General features: G+C 37.5%; 1 long non-coding RNA gene and 1 pseudogene across 1 annotated transcript; one reads left to right on the forward strand and one right to left on the reverse strand.

Moving 5' to 3' along the window:
- The first annotated feature begins 8906 nt into the window (after nucleotides 1-8906).
- LOC135628700 (G-type lectin S-receptor-like serine/threonine-protein kinase At2g19130) lies at nucleotides 8907-11533 on the forward strand (annotated as a pseudogene).
- A 446-nt stretch (nucleotides 11534-11979) lies between these two features.
- Nucleotides 11980-12766, reverse strand: LOC135628677 (uncharacterized). Its single transcript, XR_010492924.1, has 2 exons — nucleotides 12704-12766; nucleotides 11980-12515 (listed from the first exon to the last, which is right to left on the reverse strand). It is a non-coding gene; the product is annotated as an uncharacterized LOC135628677 (long non-coding RNA).
- Between the last annotated feature and the right edge of the window lie 3630 nt (nucleotides 12767-16396).

The raw sequence follows: 16396 nt of genomic DNA on the forward strand, positions 1-16396 counted from the left end.
CATGAGTTGATGAAGCGTCCAAATGATGGCATAGATCAGCACAAGAACAAAACCCCTTATTGTCGCGGATAAAATTTTAAATAGGATATTTGATGTAATGCTTATGTATGTCGGTGTCTTTTAGTATGTTCATGCTTTGCACAGCATGTAAAGAGACGATCGAATGCTTAACAATCTCATTTTAGTTGGGTTTGGTGATTGTTTTAGGTTTATAAATAAAGGTTGTGTCATGTTGATACTTATGAGAGATACTCGATTTGTAGTGGATCATTTTGACCATTTATTGTGCAACCATTCAGAGCTTGTAAAATCTGTTTGTAATTTGTATTAGCTATGAAGTGTTTTTTGAAATGTTTGCTTGTGGATCCCGAGTGAGGCGCTTTCTCTAACCCGTTTACTCTTTTGTAGGTCTTAAGGGACCATGAGAGGTTTCGGGAAGGCTGACCTTTGTGGACGGACAAGTAAGGGTGCTGCACGACTTAAGCAAAACTAGTTAAGTTCATGATAGATGGTATCAGAGTGGGACAAGCACTCATAGAAATACTTTGCATATAAACGTAGGGGACCTAGCGGGGCTACGTTTAGAGCAGCTAGCACGTACGATCGTTTGAGGGAAAACAGGCATGAAGATGTAGGGAAAAGGAGTCGTTCGGAGGAGCAGACATCTAAGATTGACATTCAGAGAAATGGTCAACCCTTCATACAAGAGGCACCACAAGAACAAGTATGCTTGGAAGAATGCGTAGCGCACAAAGGTTGAGATGATTAAGTTCGAGCTACGGCTTGACGTTGACAACTATACTTGATGGTGCTTAAGGCAAGCGATGTGCTTGGTAAAGGATGAGACCATGCAAGATGGAATGAGTTGCTCAGCGACCAAAAAAGTTGTGCAAAGCTCATAGAGGTGAGGGGAATTGCTAACTCGAAGAATTTAGTACTCATGCAAGGGCTTATATACGGACGATGGAATGTTCGTGGTCATCCCAAGGCGACCGAAACTCAGCGCCATAGAACATTAAAACTTTCTCTTCGGCATGAGAAGGATACATCCGTAGGAGGCTGAAGTATGCAGCGAGTTCAACATGTTGCTAGGCCTTGAGTGGTGTAGCGAGGGTTGTATTAACGTGGAGTCACAATCTAGCAAGTACGTTTGCAGGAGGCAGAACAATACACAGTTTGTTCAGCAAGTCGGAGTAGTCCAAGGGGATGGTGCTCTCCGAAACTTTCAGAGGGAAGGAAACGAAGAGAGATGTTGCTCCAACGAGATAGATATCCAGGAGGAATAAGTCCCGACTCTCTAAAGGGAGAATCATGTACAACAGACCGCACATGTTGAGGAGTACCTCAAAAACAATAACTCAACGAAGCTCAATGGACCGAGTGAGCGACGAGGAGTCATTACATGATCTCGCTTAAGAGAATGCATTGGTAGATGCATTGTGAGATCAAGTACGGGAGCGACCCAAAGCAATACAAATGAAGACACATTTGGAGTCGATATAGAAATCAGACTCAATGAAGAGTTGACCCGTGGAATGTTAGGCGCGAGAGCCACCATCAACTCAATGCAAAACGAGGAGCGGAGCAACTTGGGTGTAACTTGATGAAGTACCCAAGCCATATGAAGGGAGCCAGCATAGAAGATGGAACATGGAGCAGAGGCACAAAGCTTTCCTTGGACAGAGGTCAAAGACATGAACTCTTGCAGAGGCAAAAGCGGGATCATGTCATTCCATGAGTCCTTCGTTCTGATGGAGTGGACTCATCTTGCATGGTGCCAAAGACGAAGGGAGCTTCTGGGCACATGCACCTTATCTCGGAGAAGCATTTGATGGAGGAACTAAGGAGACTCAACTTGCGGAGGCAAAGTTAGGTTCAGAAGGCCTTGACACGGGGTAAGAGGACGCAGAGGCAAGTACTCTTGAAGAATATGCCACAATGCTGCCATTCAAGTTGCTATGAAGGAAGCGGTGCACAACGGAGATTGTGCTGGTAGGGGCAGAGGCCTAGGATCCAGATAATGGTACACCAATTTCAGCGAAGTCAGTGGACTTCAGGAGCTACTATGCGACAGACTATCCTAGAGCTGTGTTTTTTCTGAGTGTGACCTGAGAGCAGGTGGACGAAGGTTGATTGTTAGAGGAGCAAACAAAATCGAAGGTGGAAGAGGCCTTGCGATGTGTTGGCAAAGATCACACATTGAGGGATCATAATTCGAGTTCATCCCACAAGGATCAGAATGCAATGAAGATGTCACCAGGAGGTGACATGGTGCAGCAGATCATGGTGGAACAGTTCGTGGCAATGCGATACACACGAATCTAGTCCCATGAGGAACTATATCATATAAAGGTATGATCGGGAGCTATTGGGAGCTCCACTTCAGTGAATAACACGACGATAAGAAGGGTTATGGATTCAAGGAGTGAAAGTCATAGTACGGTAGAGGCGGGTCTTTCGTGTGTGCATCAAATTTTACATCGGATGAAAGCCTTGGTCATCAGCATATGGGGGTTGTGTACCATCGAGGGAAAAGTTCAAATACATGTAATAGTGAGTCCCATAGGAAGGACTTGATCATGCAGAGGTATGATCGAAGTAGCCAAAGAGTTGGACTACTCTAGAACCCATATTTGCTTAAGGGAGCCCGGTAAGTCAGAGAACAAGGCCGAGTAAACGAACATTGCTACCAAGGAAGCTAAGGAGAACAAAGTTGGTGCAAACCCTACAACATGATGGCAAAGGCCATGCATGGGAGTTGTAGTCTGTCTTTCCATCGACCAAGTGAAACTACTTGGAGAACATAGAGGTATTGATGCAAAGGGTCGAAAGGAGCGAGGAAGCGACGACGAGTCCAGAGGGACTTAGCTACCCAAAACTAAGCATCGGTTAGAATGGAGGTGGACTCGAAGGAGTGCCATAAAGGTAGATCCACCAATCGTGAAGAAAAGGGATGCAGATGCGAGGTGACGGATAGTAGCGTCATGGGTATGGCAGCACGATGGTATCGCAGAGGCGGGACTTCCGTGAAGTCATTGATCCCATGCTCTTATAGAGGGAGAGCGCTTGGTCGTGAAAGGGACCGAGGAGGCGGAGCATACAGGGGCAAACTCCAAGTACCGAGACAAGGCTGAAGGGTAGAGGCCAAGGAACTTTGTAAGATCGATGTCAACGAGCTTCTCATCAAAATAGCCGAAAGTGAAGGACTTCAGGTTGTGTAAGAGTGCACGACCAAGGAACGAAGCAGGCAGTACGCAGTGATATACCTTTGCAACTCAGTGGAGTAGGCGGTAGGGTTGATGAAGAATACGATACAATCCTACTAGTGACCAAAACTACAAGAGACTTGCTCCAAATTAGGTGAAAACTTCCTGCATTCTAGAAGTTCGATGGAATTGAGAAGGTGAATCGCAGTAACTAACTCAATGCAAGGAGTGCAAACACTTCAAGTACTTCAGAAGTATGAGCAAAGAGCAGGCGAAGGCCAGTAACCAGCTCGATGCATAGAGTACAACCTTCGAGGAGACAGGTGAAGTTAAGTAACTTTTGCCTTCTCAACCCTTAAGAGAATTGGTGAAACCGAGTACCCAAATTCTCTTATCTATCCAGTAGAGGGGCTCTGCAAATGTTCAAAGACCATTCGAAGAAATCAAATGGAAGACAATAGTTGTCAAATCCTCACTAATTGTGATTAGTGCTATTGAGAGTAGATTACTCGCTTCATTTTCCAAAAGAATGCCAATCGAAAGCGGGCAAATTTTGTGGAGGAAGAACCCAAAAGCTTCAAAAGTTTGTGAGGCGATGCTTGTTAAAGCTCCAACAAGCATCCACCTAATTCAAGTAGTATGGGGCATTTGAGAGACTGGCGCATAGCAAGGATGATTTTTTCCTTCATCTAAAGGGTCCACAGGAACCAACAGGGATCAACACAACTCAGCCAACCCCACACTAGAGTCAGATTCATTGGCGAGTTGAAGCAGCATGGCGGATCGAAAGTTTGACTACTCAACAACAGCAGCGGAGAGTAGTTGGGAGCCAAGAGGCGCATTGCAGTTGGAGTAAAAGATTGAAGACTCAGTAAAGGCGAGGAGTCGTAGTATCGGCAAAGGCTTCGACAAGAACGTCGAAGGAATGAGTGGGGGAGAATGTCACGGACAAAATTCTAAATATGATGTTTGATGTAATGCTTATGTATGTTTGTATTTTTTGATATGTTCATGCTTTGCACAGCATGTAAATGGACGGTCGAAGACTTAACAACCCTATTTTAGTTGGGTTTGATGGCCGTTTTAGGCTTATAAATAAAGGTTATGTCGTGTGGACACTTGTGAGAGATACTCGGTTTGTAATGGACCAATTTGACCTTTTGTTGTGCAACCGTTCAGAGCTTGTAAAGTCTGTTTGTAATTTGCATTGGCTATGAAGTATTTTCTGAAATGTTTGCTTATGGATCTCGAGTGAGATGCTTTCTCTAACCCATTTTTTCTTTTGTATGTCCTAAGGGATCATGGGAGGTTTGCTGACGTTTACGGACGGACACATAAGGATGCTGCATGACTTAGGTAAAATCAACTAAGTCAATGACAGCATGATGGCAATTACATCAACTATTTGATGATGCTATAGTTGGATTGATTTCGTGGAAGACAAGTCAGTTAAGCATATTTAATCTGAAATAGGAATACATGCTCCTTACAATGCTATTACACAAGCGCAACTAGGGCAGGTTCCACTGGTACAACGTCATTCATCATCAGGCATTCACCAAAGTTCTATTCCTCGACCAAGCCATCATCGACAAATAGCTTTCTAAGTAACCCAGGAATGGGTGGTAAGCTGACACCTAATACTCCCTCCTGTTGCTCAACAACTTCTCCCATGCTCGGCCTGCGGCACTCCACGTCCTGAATGCACCAGCAAGCTATCCTGCACGCCCGACAGAGCTCCTTCTCGTCTGCGTTCCCCTTCATCTTCGGATCCAGCAAGCTTAGAGTTGTCGCCTTCATGCAGTTTGATTGCGGTCCAGAGAGGGCAATAGACGAAATCCAAGTCTTCGCATCTCTCCGTGTTTCGCCAGCCGGAGACCAATCTCGAAGCTGTAAACGCCCGCTTTGGGGGTGATGGTGACGGAGCCTGTGATCCATTCTCGGGCGAGATAGCCAAAGGTTCCCCTCACCGTCGTCAGCACCCGGCTGAACTCGCTATGGCCGCGACACCTCTGAGAATGACGACCATAGCCTTCAAATTATATTACTAAATCTAAAGGAACCACCATCATGAAATTTGGACTCTAATTGAGTTCCAAACTTCTATCACTTCAAATCTTTTTTATTTGGATATCATCCGATTGAGCTGTTTTTTTTATTGTTTCAATCAAAGGAGGCTAAATAATCATATTAGTTATAAGAACTTGTGATTCTTACCAACGCACTCTGGTATCTAACTTTCTTGAATCTTCTAAGATATGTATCCTAAGTGGTTATTATCCGTAATCGATTAGTTGAAATTTTTTCGACTAAGTTTATCAAGAACATAATTTGCTTTTCTAGGATGATACTTTACGGCCATATCATAATTTTCCAATAGTTGTAGACATTTTCTTTTCTCAAATTCAAGTCCTTCCAAGTGAAATTAAACTTTACACTTTTATTAGGATCAATGACTATCTTACTATTACAATGTAGATAATGCTTCAAAATTTTAAATAAAAATTACTATTCTAAACCAGATGATGTGTTGGATTATTCTACTCAATTTAAAAGCATTAGATAAAATCTTACCATGCTACATTTACAAATATCTAATCATACCCTTAAAGCATCGTCATATATAATGAAGCCTTCATTGTGGTATAGCAAGAATATAGGTTGATATCAATATTCTTTTGACTCTTTAAAGTTTTATTGGGAATCATTTGTTATATATGTATGATATACTAATAATTGATCATGCAATTGAATTATCATAACAAGATGGGTGTAAATCTCCATTAATCATGTGATCAGACGACTCTAAAGATTTACAATATATTAGATTGACATGGTTAATCATTTCTCAAGATGCTATATATATATATATATATATATATATATATATATATATATATATATATATATATATATATATATATATATATATATATATATATATCCAAGAAGATAGGTGAAAGTTCTCATCAATCATGTGACCAGTTTATAAGTATAAAAACATCTTTAAAAATTTACAATATATTAGATTGACTTGATCAATCATTTATCAAGATATTATATATTTTAAGAACGTAAATGTAGTTCCCATCAATCATGTGATTTATACATAAATATGAAGACATGTTTAAAGATTTACAGCATAATAGGATGACTTGATTAATCATTTTTTAACATATTATATATATATATATATATATATATATATATATATATATATATATATCTAAGAAGGTGTGTGCACGTCCCATCAATCATATAACCCATTTATAAATATGAAAATATTTTTAAAATTTTATAATATATTATATTAACTTGATAAATCATTTCTCAAGATATTATATATATTCAAGAAGTTAGGTGTCGGTCCCCATTAATCATGTGACCCTATAAAGATATTTTTAAAGATTTATAACATATTAGATTGACTTAGTAAATCATTACTTAAGATATATATGCATGCAGGTGTCATCAATCATGCGACCAATTTATAAATATGAAGGTATCTTTAAAAATTTATAATATATTAGATTGACTTGGTCAATCATTTCTCAATATGCTATATATTTTCAAGAAGGTGGGTTTAGGTCCCATCAATCATGTGACTCATTTATAAATATAAAAATATTTTTAAAGATTTATAATATATTAGATTGGCTTGACAAATCATTTTTCAAATTATTATATATATCCAAGGTGGGTACTAGTCCCCATCAATCATGTGACCCAAGACATTTTTAAATATTTATAATATATTAGATTGACTTGCTAAATTATTTCTTTAAGATATTATATATATGTAAGAAGGTGAGGGCAAGTCCCATATCAATCATGTGACCAATTTATAAATATGAAGACATTTTTAAAATTTTATAATAATCATTTCTCAAGATGCTATATATATTCAAGATGGTGGATTCAGGTCCCATTAATCATATGACCCGTTTATAAATATGAAAACATCTTTAAATATTTATAATATATTAGGTTGACTTGAGAAATTATTTTTTAAATTACTATGTACATCCAAGAAGGTGGGTACTAGTCCTCATCAATCATGTGACTCATTCATAAATATAAATATATTTTTAAAAATTTATAATATATTATATTGACTTGGTAAATTATTTTTAAGATATTATATATATATATATATATATATATATATATATATATATATATATATATATATATATATTCAAAAAGGTGGGGGCAGATCCCTATCACTATTTAAATATTTACAACATATTAGATTGACCAGATCATAAATATGAAGACATTTATAACATATCATATTGACTTAGTTAATCATTTCTCAAGATACTATATATATATCCAAGAAGGTCGGTGTAAGTCTCCATCGATTAGTTGAACAGTTCATAAATACGAAGACATTTATAACATATTATATTAACTTAAGTCAATCATTTCTTAAAATATTAAATCTAAGAAAGTAAGTGCAAGTTGATAGAAAATCTTCTATTCTATTGAGAGAAATTCTTCTTCCTAATCTGTATAAATAGGAGAGAGATATGTTAATGCATTTTAAGCTACTTCACTTCTTCAATAAAACTTTTTCAATAATTATTCTTATCTTCTATTTTTTTTATCACAAGTCTCATCAATCATGTGACTCATTTATAAATATGAAAATATCTTTAAAGATTTATAATATTGACTTGATAAATCATTCCTCAAGATATTATTTATATCTAAGATGGTCATACCGCATGAATACGAAGACATCTTTAAAGATTTATAACATATTAGATTGATTTGATAAATCATTCATTAAGATATTATATATATCCAAGAAGATGAGTGCTCGTCTCATTAATCATGTGTCTATTTCATAAATATGAAAATGTCTTTAAAGATTTACAACATGTTATATTAACTTGATTAATCATTTCTTAAGATATTATATATATATATATATATATATATATATATATATATATAATTTTTAAATTTTTTTATTTTTGATGATTTTTAGTGAAGGTTGCTTGGCATACTCGATCAAACACCTTCAAACTTCCCAAATTCTTGTAAGTATTTAGGCATAATCGTGGCATTGGGAAGAGATCTAACTTTCATGTACATATTATCCTATTCAATGCTTCGCATCTTTCTCATGACTATGAACGGGTGACATTAATAACTGCTTAGTTTCTGCTGTTCATGTACGGTATTAACATAACTACTGTTGAAATAATAAGTTAGTTCGTAATTCAGAAGGGGAAAAGAATATTTATACTTCTTATTAATGTATTACTAATAATAATAATAATAATAATAATAATAATAATAATAATAATAATAATACATAACACTCATTCATTTTTGGATTTGGCTGAAAGCCATGTGAAGTTGACTTAGAGAACTCGAGATTTTGTGTCTATCGTATATTTCAAAGATGTGTTAGATCTCTAATTCTTAATATCTTAATTAACCCGATGTGATAGGGACTGTATACATATGATTGTTTGAGAGGTGATTGAAATGAAAACATCAAACTTTCGAGATATCACGTACACAAAAATATGAATAGATCCCTCTCACATTCAAGTTAGTTATTTAAGATATTTTAAACTATTATTCACGTGATGAAAGTTGACCTGAACTCTATATGATTAGATGTCGAATTATGATTAGTTGAAAGTATATTTCTTATCAACTAAGATTCACGAGCAGAGAGATATCGCCATCGAAACAGATGTTAAAGATGAAGCATTTTTCCGTCGACTGGTTACCCTGCTTTGTGTGTGTTGCAGAGCTTCACCATGTCTGCTAGGAGAAGACAAATGGCTCAGCTTCTTGCTCTCTGCTTGTCTGAATTCTTTCTTCTCTTTACCTTCAGCGCCCATACTGGTGTTGCAGATGACAGCCTCTTACGAGGCCAGTCTCTCTCTGGAGGTCAGACCATGGTGTCCAGAGGTGGCAAGTTCGAGCTGGGTTTCTTCACCCCGGGTAACTCTTCCAAGTACTACATAGGCATCTGGTACAAGGTGTCCAAGAAAACAGTAGTTTGGGTAGCCAACAGGGAGAAACCTGTTGCCAGTGCTTCATCCTCAGAGTTCACGCTCGCCGAAGATGGCAACCTTGTCCTCCGCCTCAAAGACTCGAAGAACCAGATTTGGTCATCCAATTCCTCGAGCCCCCTTGCTTCCAACTCCACTGCCGCAGTGCTTCTTGATGATGGTAATCTCGTTCTTAAAGATAATATAACTTCTGACACCTTGTGGCAGAGCTTTGATCATCCTACCAACACATGGCTCCCTGGAGCAAATCTCGGATTCAACAAGTTGACAGGCCAAGATTGGTTCCTCACTTCGTGGAGGAACCCAGAAGACCCTTCACCGGGAATGTTTACTCAGGAGATGGATCCGAATGGCACCGGCCAGTTGTACCTTTTGAGAGATCGGAGACATCGCTACTGGGCCTCCGGGGTTTGGACTGGAGAGATGTTTACTGCCATCCCAGAGATGAAATTGAACCACTTGTTCGACTTCAGACATGTTTCCAACGTGAATGTGAACGAGTTCAGCTACCGCGTCCTTAACACCTCCGAAACAGACAACTTAATGCTGGATTTCACTGGTGAAATGAAGAGGCAGAAATGGGACGATGAGGCCAAAGAGATGTTGCAGTTCTGCTCGCTTCCGTGGGATCCATGTGATGTCGACAGTCGCTGTGGGCCGTTCGGTAGCTGTGACAACTTCACCTCTCCTCCCTGTCACTGTTTGCAGGGATTCAACCCACGGTCACGGAATGAATGGGCCCTGGGAGATTACACCGGAGGGTGCGTCCGAAGAACCCCTCTAAGCTGTGGGGAAAGAGATGGATTCCTCGAGTAACCCAACACGCAGCTGCCCGCCAGCCCCGTGCGCATGTCAACCATCGGCGGTCGAGAAGAGTGTCGAATTGCTTGCTTGCGGAATTGTTCTTGTACTGCTTATGCTTTTCACTCCAATTGTTCGATTTGGCAGGGCGACCTTGTCAACCTCAAATATTTGGGTTCGAGCAACGGAGCAGAATCAGGAGCCATTTATGTTCGTGTTGACGCTTCAGAATTGGCGGATAATGATCATAAGAACAGGAAAAAGACGGCGACGATTGTCGTCGGTGCTGTGTCTGGTGTTGCTGTTATCGCTGTCGTCGTCTTGCTTTTGGCCTTGAGATACCGCAAAGGGGCAACCGTCGGAGCTTCAGAAGGAGTTCAAGGTCCTCTAATTGCATTCGACTACAAGCTCATAAGAAAAGCCACCAAGGGCTTCACCGAGAAACTCGGGCGAGGAAGCTTCGGGTCGGTGTTCAAGGGAGAGCTGCCGGACTCGGGCGCCATAGCGGTGAAGAGACTGGAGAGCGTAAGGCAGGGGGAGAAGCAGTTCAGGATGGAAGTGAGCACCATCGGGACGATTCACCATGTCAATCTGGTCCGCCTCCGTGGCTTCTGCTGCGAAGGTGACAAGAGGCTGCTCGTCTACGACTACATGCCGATGGGCTCATTGGAATCCGTTCTGTTCGCCGATGGCCGCGAAGCTTTGGACTGGAAGAAAAGGTACGGGATCGCGCTGGGGATCGCAAGAGGCTTAGCGTATCTTCACGAGAAGTGCAGGGAATGCATCATGCACTGCGACATCAAGCCGGAGAACATACTTCTCGACATGGACATGTGTCCAAAGATCGCCGACTTCGGCATGGCCAAGCTGCTGGGCCGCGAGTTCAGCCGGGTGCTGACGACGGTGAGGGGGACCATCGGCTATCTCGCCCCGGAATGGATCACAGGATCCGCCATCACTCCCAAAGCGGACGTTTACAGCTTCGGGCTAATGCTGCATGAGATCGTCTCGGGAAGTCGAAACACGGAGACGCGCGAAGAATGGAATCGGTTTTACTTCCCTCTTTGGGCTGCAATCAAATTGCAAGAAGGCGACACTCTGTGCTTGCTGGATCCGAGGTTGAAGGGGAAGGCGGACGAGGAGGAGCTGAGTCGAGTGTGTAGGATTGCATGTTGGTGCATTCAGGATTTGGAGTGCAGTAGGCCGAGCATGGGAGAAGTGGTTCAGCAACTGGAGGGAGTATTAGACGTCAGCATACCGCCCATCCCTGCCTTGCTAAAGAAGCTTGTGGATGATGAGTCGGCTGAGAATAACCACTACTACACCACCATCTAGAATAGATACTGGTTATGAATAATGAATGTTGTAGTGAGGTAACACGCCTTATATGCTCTGCTGTAGCGTGATAGTATTGTAATTCCGCTATGTTACGTTGATGGAAGATGTTGAGCAAAGCTTAATTAAATAAAGAAATAGTTTATTCTAGTAGTGATTGCTCATAGCATGAATTTATCTGTTTCTTTGTCACCTATAGAAGAGAAGAAAGTGGATAAATGGATCAGTCCAAATGGACGATTTAAATTACAAATATCTTTTATGAGAAAAAGAAAGAGAATTGAATTGATCTAAATACCATTATTTAAATTATTATTAAAAAAAATATCGTTGAATAATATTTTTCCCACGTTATCCGACCACAATCACGTCCTGTTGTTACTAGTTATCATAATGCAATCAAGAATATCGTGCAGGGATATTTTACATTTTTTAAAAAAAATAAATAAAAGTTAAAACTCCTTTAAAACTTTCCAGAGAGTAGTTTTAAACTCTTCCAATTTTTGAACTTAATTTTAGAAGAAAAAAAGCATAGTTTAGATGTAAACAACCATCCAATAAATGAGGAAAAAATTATAATCAAGGAAGGCTAATCGAACTAAAATTCCTAAATTTTGAATAAAAAAATGTGATTAAACAGCAATCATCGAAAACTTCGACCAGAGGAGGAAAATAAGGAAAATAAAAATGCAAATTTGAGCTCTCAGTGATATGGCCAATGTTTTCCACAGACGAGAAGTTCCAAAAGAGGATCATCTCTCCCGAAGGAACCCAATTGATGGCAATCTTACCGAAGCCCTCGCACCTCCCTCTTCGGGGCGGGGAAGAGAGCATCCTCCAAGGGGAGATTTCCCCTTTCGCACCGAGAAGAGGACGGAGATCCCCGAGCACCGCCAAGAAAGGGATCAACAAAACCGGGAAACCGCAGGAAGAGGACTCTCCTCTTCTGGCTTCAGTTTCGGTGTGGTTAAAGCAAAATAAATCATCATCGAGCTCCAAAATGGCCCATTCTAGGAGAAAAGATCGGCCTTTTAGCGATTCATTAGAACAATAAAATGTAGAACCGACGAGAAAATGCGACGATCCATAGGCACCATTGACATCGATCTTGCATCGCTTCATCTGACAGTTCCTGGATCGACGGTAATCGAATCCGGGTTTTTGAGACTAAAAAGAAGAGTGCAGAAAAAGAATGAAACAAGCAACGCAACAAAAGAAGAGAAACGATCAATGAGAGGTAAACAGAAGGCAAATCCAAAACCGACGAAACATGGAATCAGGCGTTGGAATTCGAAGGTGAGGACGAGAAGAGGGGCATACGAAATTAGGGTTCCGCCAACGAGGACCGCGCTATCACCATACGAAATTACGAAAACTTCCTCCACGCGGTAACTTCTCCCACCTCGCTTTGAGATCCACATATAAATATCATTAGGGTCATCGGGAGTTGTGCTCGATCAACGACATTGTACGTGGGCTTTCTTAATTCGGGCTAACCCAACCAAACAACAACAAGTCGCTCTGCTGTTTGTCACAACATATAGTTGGGCCCAACGGACCTGATTGTCCAATTAATGCTTACTTCCACATATTTATCTTTACAAAGTCTGAATATTTATATTTTCCATTACAAATTATATATATATATATATATATATGCAATTTTAACTTTGCAGAAATAGTTATTGTTGAATTCCCGGGTCAACGGTCAAGTACAAGTTCGGCCTAAACCTCCGTATACAATACCGATGATGTAACATGTAGCACGTATTCTTTATGTGGATTCTAAGATGTGGTATCAGAAATACTTTCGACACGTAATACTCCCTCGTGTTGCCGAACAACTTCTCCCATGCTCGGCCTGCCATTTTTGGACACCATGGTCTGGTCTCCAGAAAGAGATTGCCCTCAAAAGAGTCATAAGCCTAGCCATGCTTCTTATTCTTCTTTGGAACTCTGCGACACAACTTAGCTTATTTAGCTGTTGGTGAGAAGCAGACATGTTGGTTCCTCTCCGAGATAGATCTTAATACGATATTTTGTCTCTTTCGTTTCTCCCCTCGTGTGAGTAAAATATTTATGACATTATTATTTTTGCCTAAATAAAAATTTAGTTGTCTAAACTTAATGTATCTCAGTCCAAAAATAATCAAGGATATTTATTTTTCATAACATCTTTAAATTCTCAAGTGACTTTTCTCTTACCATGATTCTTTTATTACACTTTGATATATATGGTATAGTTCTTCCTCAAAGACATTGATTTTTTGCTATCTATAATATGAAAATGTTATTTTTTATATGATAAATATAAGTCATGTTTACGACGGAGCCTGAATATATTTTCTATAAAGCACATTATGAACTTCATTAAAATAGATATAATGGAGCAAGTTTATAAGCTTTTTTTTTTTAGTTTTTAAAAACCTCAAATAGTCCAATGAATCTATGACTCAATATGCCACGTAAGTCCAATTTCATGACACATTTGCTAGGAGAAACCTATAAGAAAATATGATCTCCAGCCTTAAATTTCAAATCACATAACTATTTTATCTGTGTTGAGCTATAAGCAATCATTAGAACTAGCTTTATCTATTTTAGTGTTTCTTTTATTATATCATGTCTCAAATGCTTTCTATCACTAATATCATCCCCAACATATGAGTGATTTATATTTATAACTACAAGTTTCACATGAGACCATCTTAATTTTTGCTTGATACCTATTTTATAAGCAAACTCTACCAATGATAGATTGTCTTTCACCCTAAAATTATCTCAAATCAATAACATTAAATCTAAACATGCCTTCGTTTTAACTGTCTATCTATTTATGGGTGGAAAGCTATACTAAAATTTAAATTAGTTCCTAGAAATTCACGAAGGTTTTTCCAATAATATAAAATAAACTTGCGATCTGATACAATAATTGCTAATATAATCAAACAACCTTATCAATATATAATTTAGCTATTTTCCTTAGAGTGCTATGGAATTTTAATAGCATGAAAATGTCTTGACTTAATTAAATGATCCACAATCACTAAAACAATATTATTCCCTTTACCAGTCTTTTAACAATCCTTTCATGAAATCATAGAGATGTTTTACCACTTTTATTGAGGTATATGAAAAGGCTCTAATTTTCTAGGTGACTTTCTATGCTCAAATACGACATTATAAAATATAAATTTTCTTTTGATAATATTCTAACAAAAATTTTCTAAGAGACCTTTATACATTTTAGTACCACTTGCATGTATTGTATATCCTATATTAAGAGCCTTATTCATGATTTTTTTTAATTTTAAAGATAAATTATATTTTAATTTTAAATATATATTATATTACTAAATCTAAAGGAACCGTGACCATGAAATTTGAAGTCTGATTGAGTTCCAACCTTCATCACTTCAAATCTTTTTTATTCGGATATCATGCGATTGTTTCATGCTAAATAATATTAGTTATAAGAACTTGTGGGTCTTGCCAACACACTCTAATATTTTTTTTTTTTAATCTTCTAAGATATGTATCCTAAGTGGTTATTATTTATACGAGAATAGTTAAACTTTTTTAGCTAAGTTTATTAAGAACTTAATTTACTTTTATAGGATGATACTTTTGTAAGTATAAAAATATGTAATATACTATATTAAATATGGAAATAACCTTTATGTCTTGAAATCAAATGCTTAAATCTAATTAATGATGCGTATCTTTTGATGACATCTGTTCATAGATCTCTGTTTGATTTGTAAGGTACCGTCTTTAATTCAAGATCGTTGTCAATCTGCAAAGTGGAACTAGATCGTTTCTTCTCCCTTCCTATCTTTTCACGGACCACCTAAATTGATAGATTAGGGGATTAGGGGATTAGGGGAGAGGGAGATTGAGAAAAAAGATAGTTCACACCCTTGAACTATCATTATATATAATGAAGTATTCATTGTGGTATAGCAAGAATATAAGCCGGTATCAATATTCTTTTAAATGCTTAAAAAAAAAATAGAATCATTTGTTATATATATGTATGATATATTGACAATTAATCATGAATCATCGTTACATATTAAAATGACTTCGTCAATCATTTCTCAAGATATATCCAATAAGGTAGGTATAGATTTTCGTCAATTATGTGATTAGTTCATAAATATGAAGATAATTTTAAAGATCTACAATATATTGTCTACAAGATAACTTTAAAATGACTTGATCAATTATTTCTCAAGATGCTATAAAGACCGTGGATATAAGTCCTCATTAATCATGTAATCAGTTTATTAATATAAGGACATCTTTCAAAATTTACAATATATTAGATTGACTTGGTCAATTATTTATGAACCTAGACATAGGTCCCTATTAATCAGGTGACCATGGACATTAAAGATTTACATTTATCTATCATTTCTCAAGATATTATATATATATATATATATATATATATACTTAGTCAATCATTTCCCAAGATGTTATATATATATAATAAGATGGATACAAGTCCCATCAATCATATGATAAGTTCATAAATATGAAGACTTATAGCATATTAGATTGACTTGGTCAATCATTTCTCAAGATACTATATATATATATATATATATATATATATATATATATATATATATATATATATATATATATATATATATATATATATATATCAAAGAAGATGGTTGTAGATCCCTATCGATTATTTAAATAGTTCATAAATATGAAGAAATTTCTCCATCAAACTTTACAAATTCTTAGAAGCTTTTAGGTTTAATCGTGGCATTGGGAAGAGATCTAACTTTCATATGAATATTATCATATTCAATTCTTCGCATCTCATTACTATGAACGGGTGACATCTAACTAATTCTCTTAGTGTAATAACTGCTAAGATAGTTTCAACGGTTCATGTCCGGTATTAACATAACTACTTTTAACATAACAAGTTAATTCATAATTTAGAATGTTAAAAGAATCTATACCTCTTCTTATTATGTTACTAATAATAAT

The sequence above is a fragment of the Musa acuminata genome, chromosome BXJ3-1 (genome assembly GCF_036884655.1).
Source record: "Musa acuminata AAA Group cultivar baxijiao chromosome BXJ3-1, Cavendish_Baxijiao_AAA, whole genome shotgun sequence".
Taxonomy (NCBI): Eukaryota; Viridiplantae; Streptophyta; class Magnoliopsida; order Zingiberales; family Musaceae; genus Musa; species Musa acuminata.